Source organism: Schistocerca nitens, chromosome 2 (assembly GCF_023898315.1).
Source record: "Schistocerca nitens isolate TAMUIC-IGC-003100 chromosome 2, iqSchNite1.1, whole genome shotgun sequence".
Lineage (NCBI taxonomy): Eukaryota > Metazoa > Arthropoda > Insecta > Orthoptera > Acrididae > Schistocerca > Schistocerca nitens.
The window spans coordinates 533,941,818-533,954,025 of record NC_064615.1 but is presented as its reverse complement, the minus strand read 5'-3'; the positions used below and the strand labels follow the sequence as shown (position 1 = coordinate 533,954,025).

General features: G+C 39.0%; 1 protein-coding gene across 1 annotated transcript in view; it reads right to left on the bottom strand.

Annotated features, from left to right (window-relative positions):
• LOC126236524 (arylsulfatase G-like) overlaps positions 1–12,208 on the bottom strand; it is a 98,811-nt gene that overhangs the window by 68,592 nt on the left and 18,011 nt on the right. The window lies entirely within an intron of this gene.

The following is a 12,208-nucleotide window of genomic DNA, read 5'->3' as shown; positions in this document are numbered from 1 at the left end:
CCAGTACTTACAAACATCTTTGAAATCTATTTTATTTGAAACTTTTCTTTCAGTTGATAAAACAGACAGACTGGCTAGTCATTCTTGTTTGTATGCCTTAGACAAGTATGTTCTGAGCAAGATCTTCAATGGGAAAGACCCACGGTGGTTTAATAGCCATGTTAAAAAACTGCTATACAAACAAAAAGAACTTCATCACAGATTCAAAAGAAGTCAGAATGTTGCTGACAAACAAACAATGAATGAATCAAAAATGAGCATAACAAGAGCAATGAGTCAAATGTTCAATGCATCTGAAAGTATAATTTTGTCAACCAATCTGACCATAAAACCTACAAGGCTTTGGTCTAGTCAGTGGTTCAAAATCATCTTGTAAGTTACTCAATGACTATACTGGCAGAGGTGAGACAGCAAAGAGCAGATCAAAGTATTGATGGTCGGACTGACCGAGTGGTTCTAGGTGCTACAGTCTGGAGCCGCGCGACCACTATGGTCGCAGGTTCGAATGCTGCCTCGGGCATGGATGTGTGTGATGTCCTTAGGTTAGTTAGGTTTAAGTAGTTCTAAGTTCTAGGGGACTGATGACCTCAGAAGTTAAGTCCCTTAGTGCTCAGAGCCATTTGAATCATTTGAACCAAAGTATTTAATTTGGTCTCGTGAAATTGTTTCGCCATAGAAGATTGTAACAGTCTCCCCTTTCAGTTGCTGAAATGGCAGATACTGAGGTAACTGATAGTGGAGTAGAAAAGCAACTACTATCGTGCAGTAGTGGAAAGGCATCAGGATCACATGAGATATCTTTAAGATTCCACAAAGATTGTACGAAAGAGCTTGCTGCCCTTTTCACAGCAGTTTATCATAGATTGCTGGAGCAGTGAGAGGTACCTAGTGACTGGAAAAAAAATGCAGGTCATTTGCATTTTCAAGAAGGGACAGGACATTTGCACATAATTATAGCCCTATACCATTTACACCAGTCTGTTGTAGAATTATGGACCATGTTTTATGTTCAAGAATTATGTTTCTGCAAACAGATATCTTATGAAATTTAGGTCACTCTGTTACTCCACAAGATCCGTGGTGCTGTAGACAACAGCTCTGGTTGATGCCCTGTTCCTTGACTTCAGGAAGGCATACAACATTGTCCCATATTGCTGTCTAGTGAAAAAAGTTTGAGTCTACCAAGTATCAGACCAGTTATGTGACTGGATTCAAGACTTGCTTTCCGAGAGGACACGGCCCTCTTAATGGAACAAAATTGATGATGTAAAGGTAATTTCTGGAATACCCCGAGGAAGGGTGACAGAACCATTAATGTCTACAATGTATATAAATGATCTAGTAGAAAGTATTGGATACTTTTTAAGCCTGTTTGTGCAGATGGTGTGATTGCCTACAAGAAAGTAGGCCTACAGAGGTTTGATGAATGATGCAGAATCTGAAGTTGAGAGATGTAAGGATAATTTCTGGAGTACCCCAAGGAAGTTTGATAGAACAATTAACATTTACAATGTATATAAATGATGTAGTAGAAAGTGTCAGAAGCTCTTTTAGCCTGTTCCCAGATGATGTGGTTGCCTACAAGAAAGTAGCAATGCCAGGAGACAGTATAGATTTGCATAATGGCCTACAGAGGATTGATGAATGGTGCAGGATCTGGCAGTTGACCCTGCACTTCAATGAATGTCACATATTCTGCATAAATCAGTAAAGAAATCCACTAATGTACAATTACAATGTTGATGACAATATGCTGGAAAAGTATCTACCATAAAATATCTAGGGGCAACTGTCCAGAGCAGCCTTAACTAGAATGACCACGTAAAACTAATAGTAGGGAAAGCAGATGTCAGACAGAGATTCTTAGGAAGAATCTTAAAGAAATCTAGCTCATCCATGAACGAAGTGGCTTTAAAGTGCTTGTTTGATCAATTCTTGAGTAATGTTCATTAACATTGGATCCTTACCGAATAGCACTGACAGAACAGAAAGAAAAGGTCCAACAAATTGCAGCGTGTTGTCACGGGATTGTTTAATCAGTGCAAGAGCATTACCAAGGTGCTCAACAAACCCCACTGGCAGGTACCACAAAAGAGGCATTGTGCATACAAAGAGGTTTACTATTGATATTTTGAGAGAGTACTTTATGAGAAGAGTTGGACAACAAATTACTTCCTCCCACATACATCTAAAAAAAGGACCACAGTGAGAAAATTTGAGGAATACCAATCTAATCAGGAGACTTATCAACTATCATTCTTCCCACATGCCACTTGCAAGAGGAACAGGGAAGAGGATATTAGTTAGTGGTACTGTAAGTACCCTCTGCTACACACTGTCAGGTGGCTTGTGGATATTGATTTAGATGTAGATGAAGAACAAATATAATTTTTCTTTAGCTTCAGATTATAAAAACTTCTCCAGGGCAATGATTCATTGAAGTCCCATTTACTTATGAACTGAAGGATTTCTAAGGCTGTCCATTTGACAGCAACGGCCACACTCATATACGATTATAGATCTACATCTACATCTATACTCTGCAAACCACCATGAGGTGCATGGCAAAAGGTACGCCCCATTGCACCAGTTATTAGGGTTTCATCCTCTTCCATTCATGTATGGAGTGTGGAAAGAATGATTGTTTGAATGCCTTTGTGCATGCAGTAATTATTATAATCTTATCCTCATGATGCCTGTGTAGGCAATACATAGCGTTTTAGTATATCCCTACAGTAATCATTAAAAACCAGTTCTTGAAACTTTGTTGACAGACTTTCTCGGGATAGTCCGAGTCTGCCAGTTAGTTCCTTCATTATTTCTGTGACACTCTTCCAAAGATTAAGCAAACCTGTAGCCATTCGTGCTGCCCTCCTCTGCATACATTCAATATCCCCTGTTAGTCCTATCTGGTATGGATCCCAAACACTTGAGCAGTATTCTAGGATGACTCACATGAGTGATTTGTAAGCAATTTCTTTTATAGACTGACTGCACTTCCCCAGTATTCTACTAATGAACTGAAGTCTACCACCTGTTTTACCCACAACTGAACCTGTGTTGTGTTCATTCCACTTCATAGTCTACAAAGTGTTTCATCCAGGTATTTGTATGAGTTGGCCAATACCAACAGTGACTCATTGATATTAAAGTCATAGGATACTATGGTCTTTCATTTTGTGAAATACAAAATTTTACATTTGTGACCATTTAAAGCAAGTCGCCAATCTCTGTACTATGTTGAAATCTTATCAAGATCTGACTGAATATTTAAGCAGCTTCTCCCAGGTAGTATTTCATTATAGATAACCGCATCATCTGCAATAAGCCTCATTACTATTAATATTGTCTGCAAGGTCTTAATGTACAACATGAATAGCAAATGTCCCAACACACTACCTTGGGGCACACCTGAAGTTACTTCTATGTCTGATGATGACTCTCCATCTGAGATGACGTGCTGTGTCCTCCCTACAAAAAGTCCTTAATGGAGTCACATATTTCACTTGATATCCCATATGACTGTGCTTTTGACAATAAGCGTAGGTGTGATAATGAGTAAAATGTGTTTTAGAAATCAAGAAACACCACATCTACCTGGTTGCCTTGATCCGTAGCTTTCTGTCTGTCATGTGAGAAAAGTGAAAGTTGTGTTTCACATGATTGATGTTTTTAAAATCCATGCTGGGTGGCACTGATGAGGTCATTCTGTTCAAGATACCTCATTATGTTTGAGCTCAGAATATGTTCTAAGATTCTACAACAAATTTATGTCAGGGATATTGGATGGCATTTTTGTGCATTACTTCTACAACCCTTCTTGTGGATGGTTGTGACCTGAACCTTTTCTGAAGAACTGGGCACAGATTTTTGTTCAAGGGATCTATGATAGATTATAGTTTGAAGAGGAGCTAACTCAACCACAAATTCAGTATATAATCTGACAGAAATTCCATTGGGGCTTGGAGCTTTGTTCAGTTTTAACAATTTCAGCACCACTGACAATAATACTTATTTCATTCATCTTTTTAATGGTACTGGGGCAATTCTCCTGGGTTTTCCTTTGTAAAGGAATATTTGAAAACAGAGTTAAACAATTCATCTTTCACTTTGCTACCCTCACTTTCAGTTCCTGTGCCATTCACTAGGGACTGGACACTAACTCTGGTGCCACTATAAGCCTCTACATATGACCAGAATTTCTTTGGATTTTGTGAAATATCATTTGGCGATATTCTGCTATGGTAGTCATTCAAGGCATCATGCACTTCTCTCTTGACAGTCAAATGCATTTCATTCAACATCTCTCTATCCACACCCTTATGCTATTATGCAGTAATCTCTGTTTGTTTAGAAGTTTCTTTACAGTGATTGTACAGTATGGTTGTTCCCTCCCATTATGAACTGTTCTACTGGGTACATATCTATACAGTGCATGGTCAACTATTCTTTTAAATTTGAGAAAGAGTTAGCTGTTCCTGACCTGTGCTGAAAGTTTCAAGTTCCTCATTGAGGTATGAGATTACTGATTTTTCATCAAGTTTACTGGACACACATATCTTTCTGTTTGTTTTAGTTGTCCTTTGTACTTTGGTAATTATTGTTGTCACAACCGCGTCATGGTCACTGATACCTGTTTCAATGTGGACATCCTCAAAGATGTCAGGTCTATTTCTTGACAATAGATCCAATATATTTCCATCATGAGTGTAGTACCTATCTGTTCTAGGTAGTTTTCAGAGAAGGGAATTATTAAAATATCACAGGATCTCTTATCATGCCCACCACTAACAAAACTGTAATTTTTCCAACTAACTTTTGGATGATGAAAGTCTCCACTGACGATTACAGTTTGATTAGGGAACATACATACAAGTGAACTGAGCTTTTCTCTAAAGTTTTCAGTTACATCAGGAGATGAGTCTGGTGGGTGATAGAAGGATCCAATTATCGTTTAATGCCCAACCCTGGTACTGAGTCTTGCCAAAACAATCTCACATGCAGCTTCAATTTCTATCTCGGTGGATCTGAGTTTCTTGTCTACTGCAACAAATGCACCACCTCCATTCCCCATTAGCCTATCCTTTTGACATACACTCAAATTTTCCCCAAAAATTGTACTGCTATCAATTTCAGGTTTCAGCCCAGCTTTTTGTGTCTAGTATTATGTGAGGTTCATTGCTTTTCATGAGAACTTCAAACTCCGGCACTTTGTTGCGAATGCTTCAGCAGTTTAACATTAGGATTTTAATACTCTCACCTGTTGCAGGCATTTCTTTTGATCTTACACTGATACTTCTATTTTTTTCTACAGCTATCGTTATCTGGACTGGGTGGAGAGTCACCTAATCTGAAAAACACTTGTGTGCTACCTGAGTAGCATCCCCTGATGTGTAGTGCACACCTTACCTATTTATGGGGACCCTACAGTTCTCAACACTGTGGTGCAAGTCCAGAAAGTCACAGCCTAGCTTGCCACAGAACCTTCGAAGTGTCTGGTTCAATCCTTCCACTTGACTCAGAACCAAAGGGCCATAATGAATTCCACGGCAATGCTGCAAATTGTGATCTTTGTTGAAACTTCATGCGTTTTGTTGGTCTGCTCAACCTTCTCTGCCAGTCTCTGCAATGACCCAAGAATAACCTTGGAGCCCAGACAGCAGGCATCATTTGTTCCAACGTGCACCACAATCTGCAGTTGGTTGCACCATATTCCCTCAATGGCTTCCAGATTAGCCCCTTCAACATGTTGAATGAGGGCCCCAGGCATACACACTGATTGCACCTGGTGTCCTTTCCTGTCCCTTGCTGCCATTTCCCTAAGGGATACCATCAATAACCATATGTTTGAACTGCTGATGACTAATAGATCCTCATCCTTTTGCATTTACCTCCTCTTGACACCGGACAAAACAGGTTTCCCCAAAATTGGGGAAGTGAGTCCGACTGGCTCAATTTCGCTTTCAGGGAATGGCAGCACCTCAAACTTGTTGGTTAGGGGGATCGATACAACACCCTGAGTCCTCCCTGGTCCCTCTCCTCCCTGTACAGGACACCCAGGTCTACCATTTACACATCACTCTCATTCAAGTGGATGGGTAATGACAGATCCTGTACTTCCTGCAGAGGAGACAGGATTCACATGGGAGGATAGTACATGACACAGCTGCCAATTGCCTGACAGTAGTCAGGGTGATTTCCAGCTGCTTACAAACGTCATATCTCACATTTGAGAACAGTATTCACAGTGGGGCTGCATTTTGACTGGTGGTGGTGGTGGCAATGAACATATAACTTTAAATTACGTAAACTTGCTGATTATCTTTTAATCTGACGAGCTAAACAGTTGCTAATTCCCTATAAGAATTGTGAGATTACTGAAGAATGCGATACAAACTGTCAGCTTTGACCAATGGCATCAGAAGTTACCAAAGATGATGTACTGCACAGATCTAACAGCAAAGACGAATGTTGAGAAACAAAGGAAAGCAGGACAGAGACATATATCACGTACATCCATATTTAGAGCATAATGTTAGGTATATCGCTTCTTTGAGTCCTAATATCCTATTCTTAAGTTAACTTATATGGGTCAACTGAAGTATGGAATACAATTTTTTTTTTTTTTTTTTTTGCCTTCGATAGAAGCACTATCGACTGAAAAAATCATTGTAGTACCAGCGACGGTGAAAATGCCGACACAGTAAAGTTTGCATCCCGTACTTCAGTTGATCTACGTATGTAAACTAAGGAGTAATATACTAGTGCTAGCGAAGGCAAAAACTCGATATACGTAAATTTTGTGTCCCGTGCTTCAGCTGACCTATATACGTCAACTGAAGAATAAGATACTACCGCTAGCGAAGACAAAAAACACCAACATACGTTAACACTGGCATACTCTACCTGAGCTGAACTGCGAAGGTGTATCTTGTTCTCCAGTTGAGATATATAAGCCAACAGAAGAACAGGTACTATTGCTAGCGAAGTCGAAAAAAAGCGACACACGAAAATTGTTTATCCTATTTCAGTTGACCTATATAAGTCAAGTAAAGAAGCAAGTGAACTGAATGCGGCTAAAAGCTGTAGTTTTACTGTAAAAAACGGAGTTTGTAATAACTGTAAAAGTGGAATCGAGAAGCTGAACGAACGATTAGAAAGCCTTCAGCTAGTCGTTCATATTCTGTGTCGAGATATCAGTAATCTTCGAGACGAAAACCGCGCGCTACAAGCAGCAGTTTCAAGTAACATCCAAAGAAAATTACCAGGTATAAACGTGATACAGAAAACTGAAGCAGATCGAAAACTCATGTGCACAACTGGTTACAAAGACCACTCACACTTCCGAGTAAAAATAACGGCCAAAACAAATCAACTAGACATACTAGTAGGCCTACAAGTGTAAACAACAGTGGACAACGTGTAATAATATCTAACTCGGAGTCTAAAGTAAGGAAGATATTAGCTGTAGGATATGTGCAAAAACATAACATGGCTTCTGGGCAAATACATGTATCCATAACATCTAGTGCAAAAAAATTAAAAAAAGATCTTGATGTGTTAGGTGATAGAACGGACGTGGAATTTCTGCACCGTTGACAGGAAAATTTAATTTAAAGGTATTAGGTTTTGTCAAACCAGGAGCGCCGTTTCGTGAGATAGCAGCACAAACAAATTCTGCTCAGTTATCCAACTTAAATAAAGATGATTTTGTCGTAATTTTAGGTGGCTCAAACGATGTTTGTCGGAATGAAACGTACAAGTTAATAAAAGAACCGAAGAACGGGTTAAACAAATTAACACACACCACTATTCGCGGTTTAAACATACCACCTCGTTATGACTTTCCTATCTGGTCGTGGGTAAATGGTGAAATTTGTGCTGCTAACAAAAAGATCTTTGAAATATGTTCTGACTTTCAGAATGTCGAAGGTTTTTCACAGTTCATGGACTCCATTTAAATAAATTAGGAAAATAACATTTAGCAGAAAAACTATTTACCAGTGCCTGTGTCATGAAGACACACACATACATCAAACTTAAAAATCGCCAGAACAACACGAATTACGGATTGGTTTAAACCAAAAACTACAATCTTGTTAGCAGAAGCAGATCACTCTCACCAACTTGAAGATATATTATGTACTGATACAGAAGGAGAAACTATCCCACCATCAATAGCCAGCCCAGCAGCAGAAACCAATCCACCACCAACAGCCAGTAGGCCCTATGACAGCAACAACCACTCATCTCCAAGCAGGAATCTGATTCTGAACAATAGGATACAAATGCCAGCGAAGGGCGAAAGACAGCGACATACATAACATTTGTATTCCATACTTATCAACCTTCGTAGTTCAACTGTGGTACAGGATGACAGTGTTACGTACCTATGTCACTTTTTTCGTCTTTGCTAGCACTAGTATAATATTCTTCAGCTGAGCTATATAAGTCAACTGAAGTACGGGATAGAAATTTTTCTATGTCAGACGTCAGTCTTTTCGCCTTTAACAGTACTAGCTATCGACTGAAAAATATCGTAGTAATACCAAGTGCTAGTGAAGGCGAAATAAAGCGACAACTGTAAAATTTTGTATCTCGTGCTGCAGTTAAGGTAGATAAATCCATACCTACAAACGAAAATCAAAAAGTAAAAATTGTTCAGAATGAAAAACAAGTCTTCCAAAATATATCAAACTCTGTAAGAATGAAAGTATCGAATGAATTGCAACGAACAAATGATTTGAAGTAATACAAGCGACAAAAATCGTACACATCGTCTAGCTCTGCCTTTTAGAAACTCATTCATTTATTTCAATTTAAAATGATGACGCCTCGCCACAGAAAATAAACGTTTTATTATCCGTGAATCGAAAATACACTAATGGCTATGAGTATACTATGACGTAATTGGCCAAAACCGACGGGTTGTATCCCATTGTTCAGTTGACACAAGAATGGAAGCGCGCGCACACACACACACACACACACACACATTGCTAGATTTCCGTAACGTTTTCACAATAATTGTAGTTGTTGGCAAACTCGAAAACGGAGTTAATTTACAATAAATGCATATCATATGTCTAGCTACTCCTCTTTACGGAAAAAAACTAGATGTAACACAATGTGTTGGAAAATTTGCTAGAGTAACTGAATCACAAACGCCAATTTGTTACAAATTGCTCGTAGATTGTGTAAAGGGCAATGGTAGCTTCCGAAAATTCTCAAAAACGTTCGTTTATTTGCGTTGATATACAATGAAATTCAGAGGTGACATACTTTGGTTCTGGCTAAGAATTACATTAACCAAAACACTCGTACACCACTAACTTACAGTTTTGTAAGCGTCCGAAAATTCTGAAACTAATCTGTTTCTTCGTAATTGTGCAATAAAATTGGAGAAAGATTGTTTTGGTCGACGATAGGTTAACTGTCCTCAAAAATTTTTACAAGAGCCTAATTTAGATGAAGCTTACAATTGACGATATCAGTACTAGGTTATCGCAGTACTCCGTGAATGTTCGAAATTTCTCAGTATATCGCAATACAAACAGGTATTGATACAATCAATGAAAGATTAGGCAGAAGAAGCGACGCGAACGGTAAAATGTGCGTATCTAGGACTTTAAATTGACACACGATCTTGTATAAGCGGTCTCACAAAGGGAAAATTCCTAAAAATGGTTCAAATGGGTCTGAGCACTATGGGACTTAACATCTGTGGTCATCAGTCCCCTAGAACTTAGAACCACTTAAACCTAACTAACCTAAGGACATCACACACATCCATGCCCGAGGCAGGATTCGAACCTGCGACCGTAGCAGTCGCGCGGTTCCGGACTGCGCGCCTAGAACCGCTAGACCACCGCGGCCGGCTGAAAATTCCCAAGTCGGCTTTTATATATATAAATAAATGTGCATATTGTACGGATTTTTCACCTAGCAGATTCTGTATAAGTTTATCTCGGTCAAAATCGCTAAAATGTGCAGTACCAACAACGCACGTGTTCTGCCTGTTGCAGCTAAACAATGCAATGCTTTTTATTCCTTGCTGCGTCCACCACATCACAAATGTATCATACATTTGTACATGATATTTCAGTGCTACAGCAAGAGCGTCAGTGGAAGCATCAAGCATAAATTTTGTTTCAACAATCTGGAAAATTTTTGGAGATTTCTTTCATGGCTGGGTATTGTTGAGATAATTATTGTATAAATCGTTCTATGCATTCAAACATTGATCAACGATCTTCTTGAATCAATAATCCAGCATCAGAGCCAGTTGACTCGGCATTAATTTATTTACTCTCTGTGTTCCTTGTCAGCCAAAGTTAATAATGTCCATATCGCTGCATTTTTAGTGTAGTGCAGAAAGTAACAGCATTGTGTATAATTGTATTTTGTTCCGTAACTAAAACTTATTCATTGTCTTTAATTTGGGTAGTCCTTTATCCAAAGTCATTTAGTCATTTCTGGAGACTGTAGATACTGTTGGGCAAAATTTGCTTCTTCCAGTATTGTGTGCCAGAAGTTGATGTAGGTCAAAAAGGTAGAATAACATGTAGCTGGAAGGAGCAAGCTTGCTTGCCTTAGATGGATCCTGTGTATCTTCCAAAGGCTGGCAACTGTTTTCACATTTCCTTTTATGACTTTAACTGAACTAATGACAACTCCACTGAATACTGGTATCAGACAATTGCTTCAAACTTTTTCCTGTTTTTTTTTTTTTTTTTTCTATAAGTAATACCCACCAATAAATATGTAGAAGTTGAGAAGAATGAATATAATTTCTCTGCAGTTCCAAAACAGGTGATGCTAAAGGAAACACATCAGAATGCGTGAATGCCACAAAGACTTACGGAATGTTTAGCACAGTGACTGAACAGTAGTAGTCCTCTGTAGTCTTTTCTGACATAAAAAAGTTGCAAAAGGCTTTTTTTACAGTTACTTAGGTGTGCAATTTCTCTGAGATGAGTCTTGTGTTGATCTTGATTTCTATGGTTGGTGAAAACTGTTTGCTTAGATCTAGATGACTCTACTCTAAGTTCATCTAGTTGGATCTTAATATTTATAAAATGAAAGTAATTTTCGTAATGTAATACTTTAGTTAAAAAACTGATCAGTCAAACTGTTACGCTATTCATTGAACTTATGCTCATATTTTTAAACTTGTTTTGCTTTTAGATGTTCCTGGAGTTCAGTGTTTCAGGAATAAGAGCCATTTTCTGATCTTGCAAAGTTCTAAGTGGATCACTGCTGCTCGCCTCTGCACTACACTCAATTTTTTCCAACAAAATTGCTAACAAGGATAAACAAAACTCTGCACTATTTCCCTGGAACTCAGCTTCATAAGGAATAAAAATACAATTTTTCTTCTCTGGCAATAGCTACATCCTCGGAATCCTTGGATGATGGGTTGGTGGCTGAAAAGCATTGCTCTCTCTAAGACATTTACATTAGTTGTGATGTGCAGTGATGGTGTCAATGTGGCAAAGCGGACAACCATGAGCAATGGAAAATGAACTGTCATGACATCTGTCAGACTTTGTGAATGACGCGACAGACGAGGATGGCCTGGGCGATCTGCAGTGACAGCTGAAGGCTGGCTGGCTGCAACAAGTCAAGCATCACACTTCAGCAGTGCAATGCTGGATAGCAGGTGAGCTGCAAGGCCAGGCAGCAAGCAGAAGGAAGTTGTGGAGCAGTGAGCATGACACAGGCATATGGCATCTAAATGGCCAGCTTAGCTGCTGGCATATGGACAAGTGGCAGAAATGTCACAATGTAGTGTCCTGATACCTGCTTGCACCAACTAGGCTTTTTGTCTAATTCATGTCAAAGCTTATTATGAAAATTACAGCCTTCCTTATAGACTGAAACAGTTAATGAGATACTATGTGGCCCTGTGGGTGCACTTCCTGCTGGTGGAAATGTACTAACAAAACACAGGAAATGTCTTGTATCCCTGCCAAGTCTGATGCATGCATATTCATGCCATGACCCCTGGGCAACACGCACACAATGTTTATTGTTAAGTCACACAATGGCAAAAAAATTAGTTCCTTATGCTTTAAAATGACGACTCATCAGCTAATGGAGCCAACACTAACAGAAAACATCAGCACTCCAGCATCACTGGGAGTTGACATTGGGCTAACAACGCAACCTGTAAAAATCAAATGTTCTGAAATATAATGAAGAAATA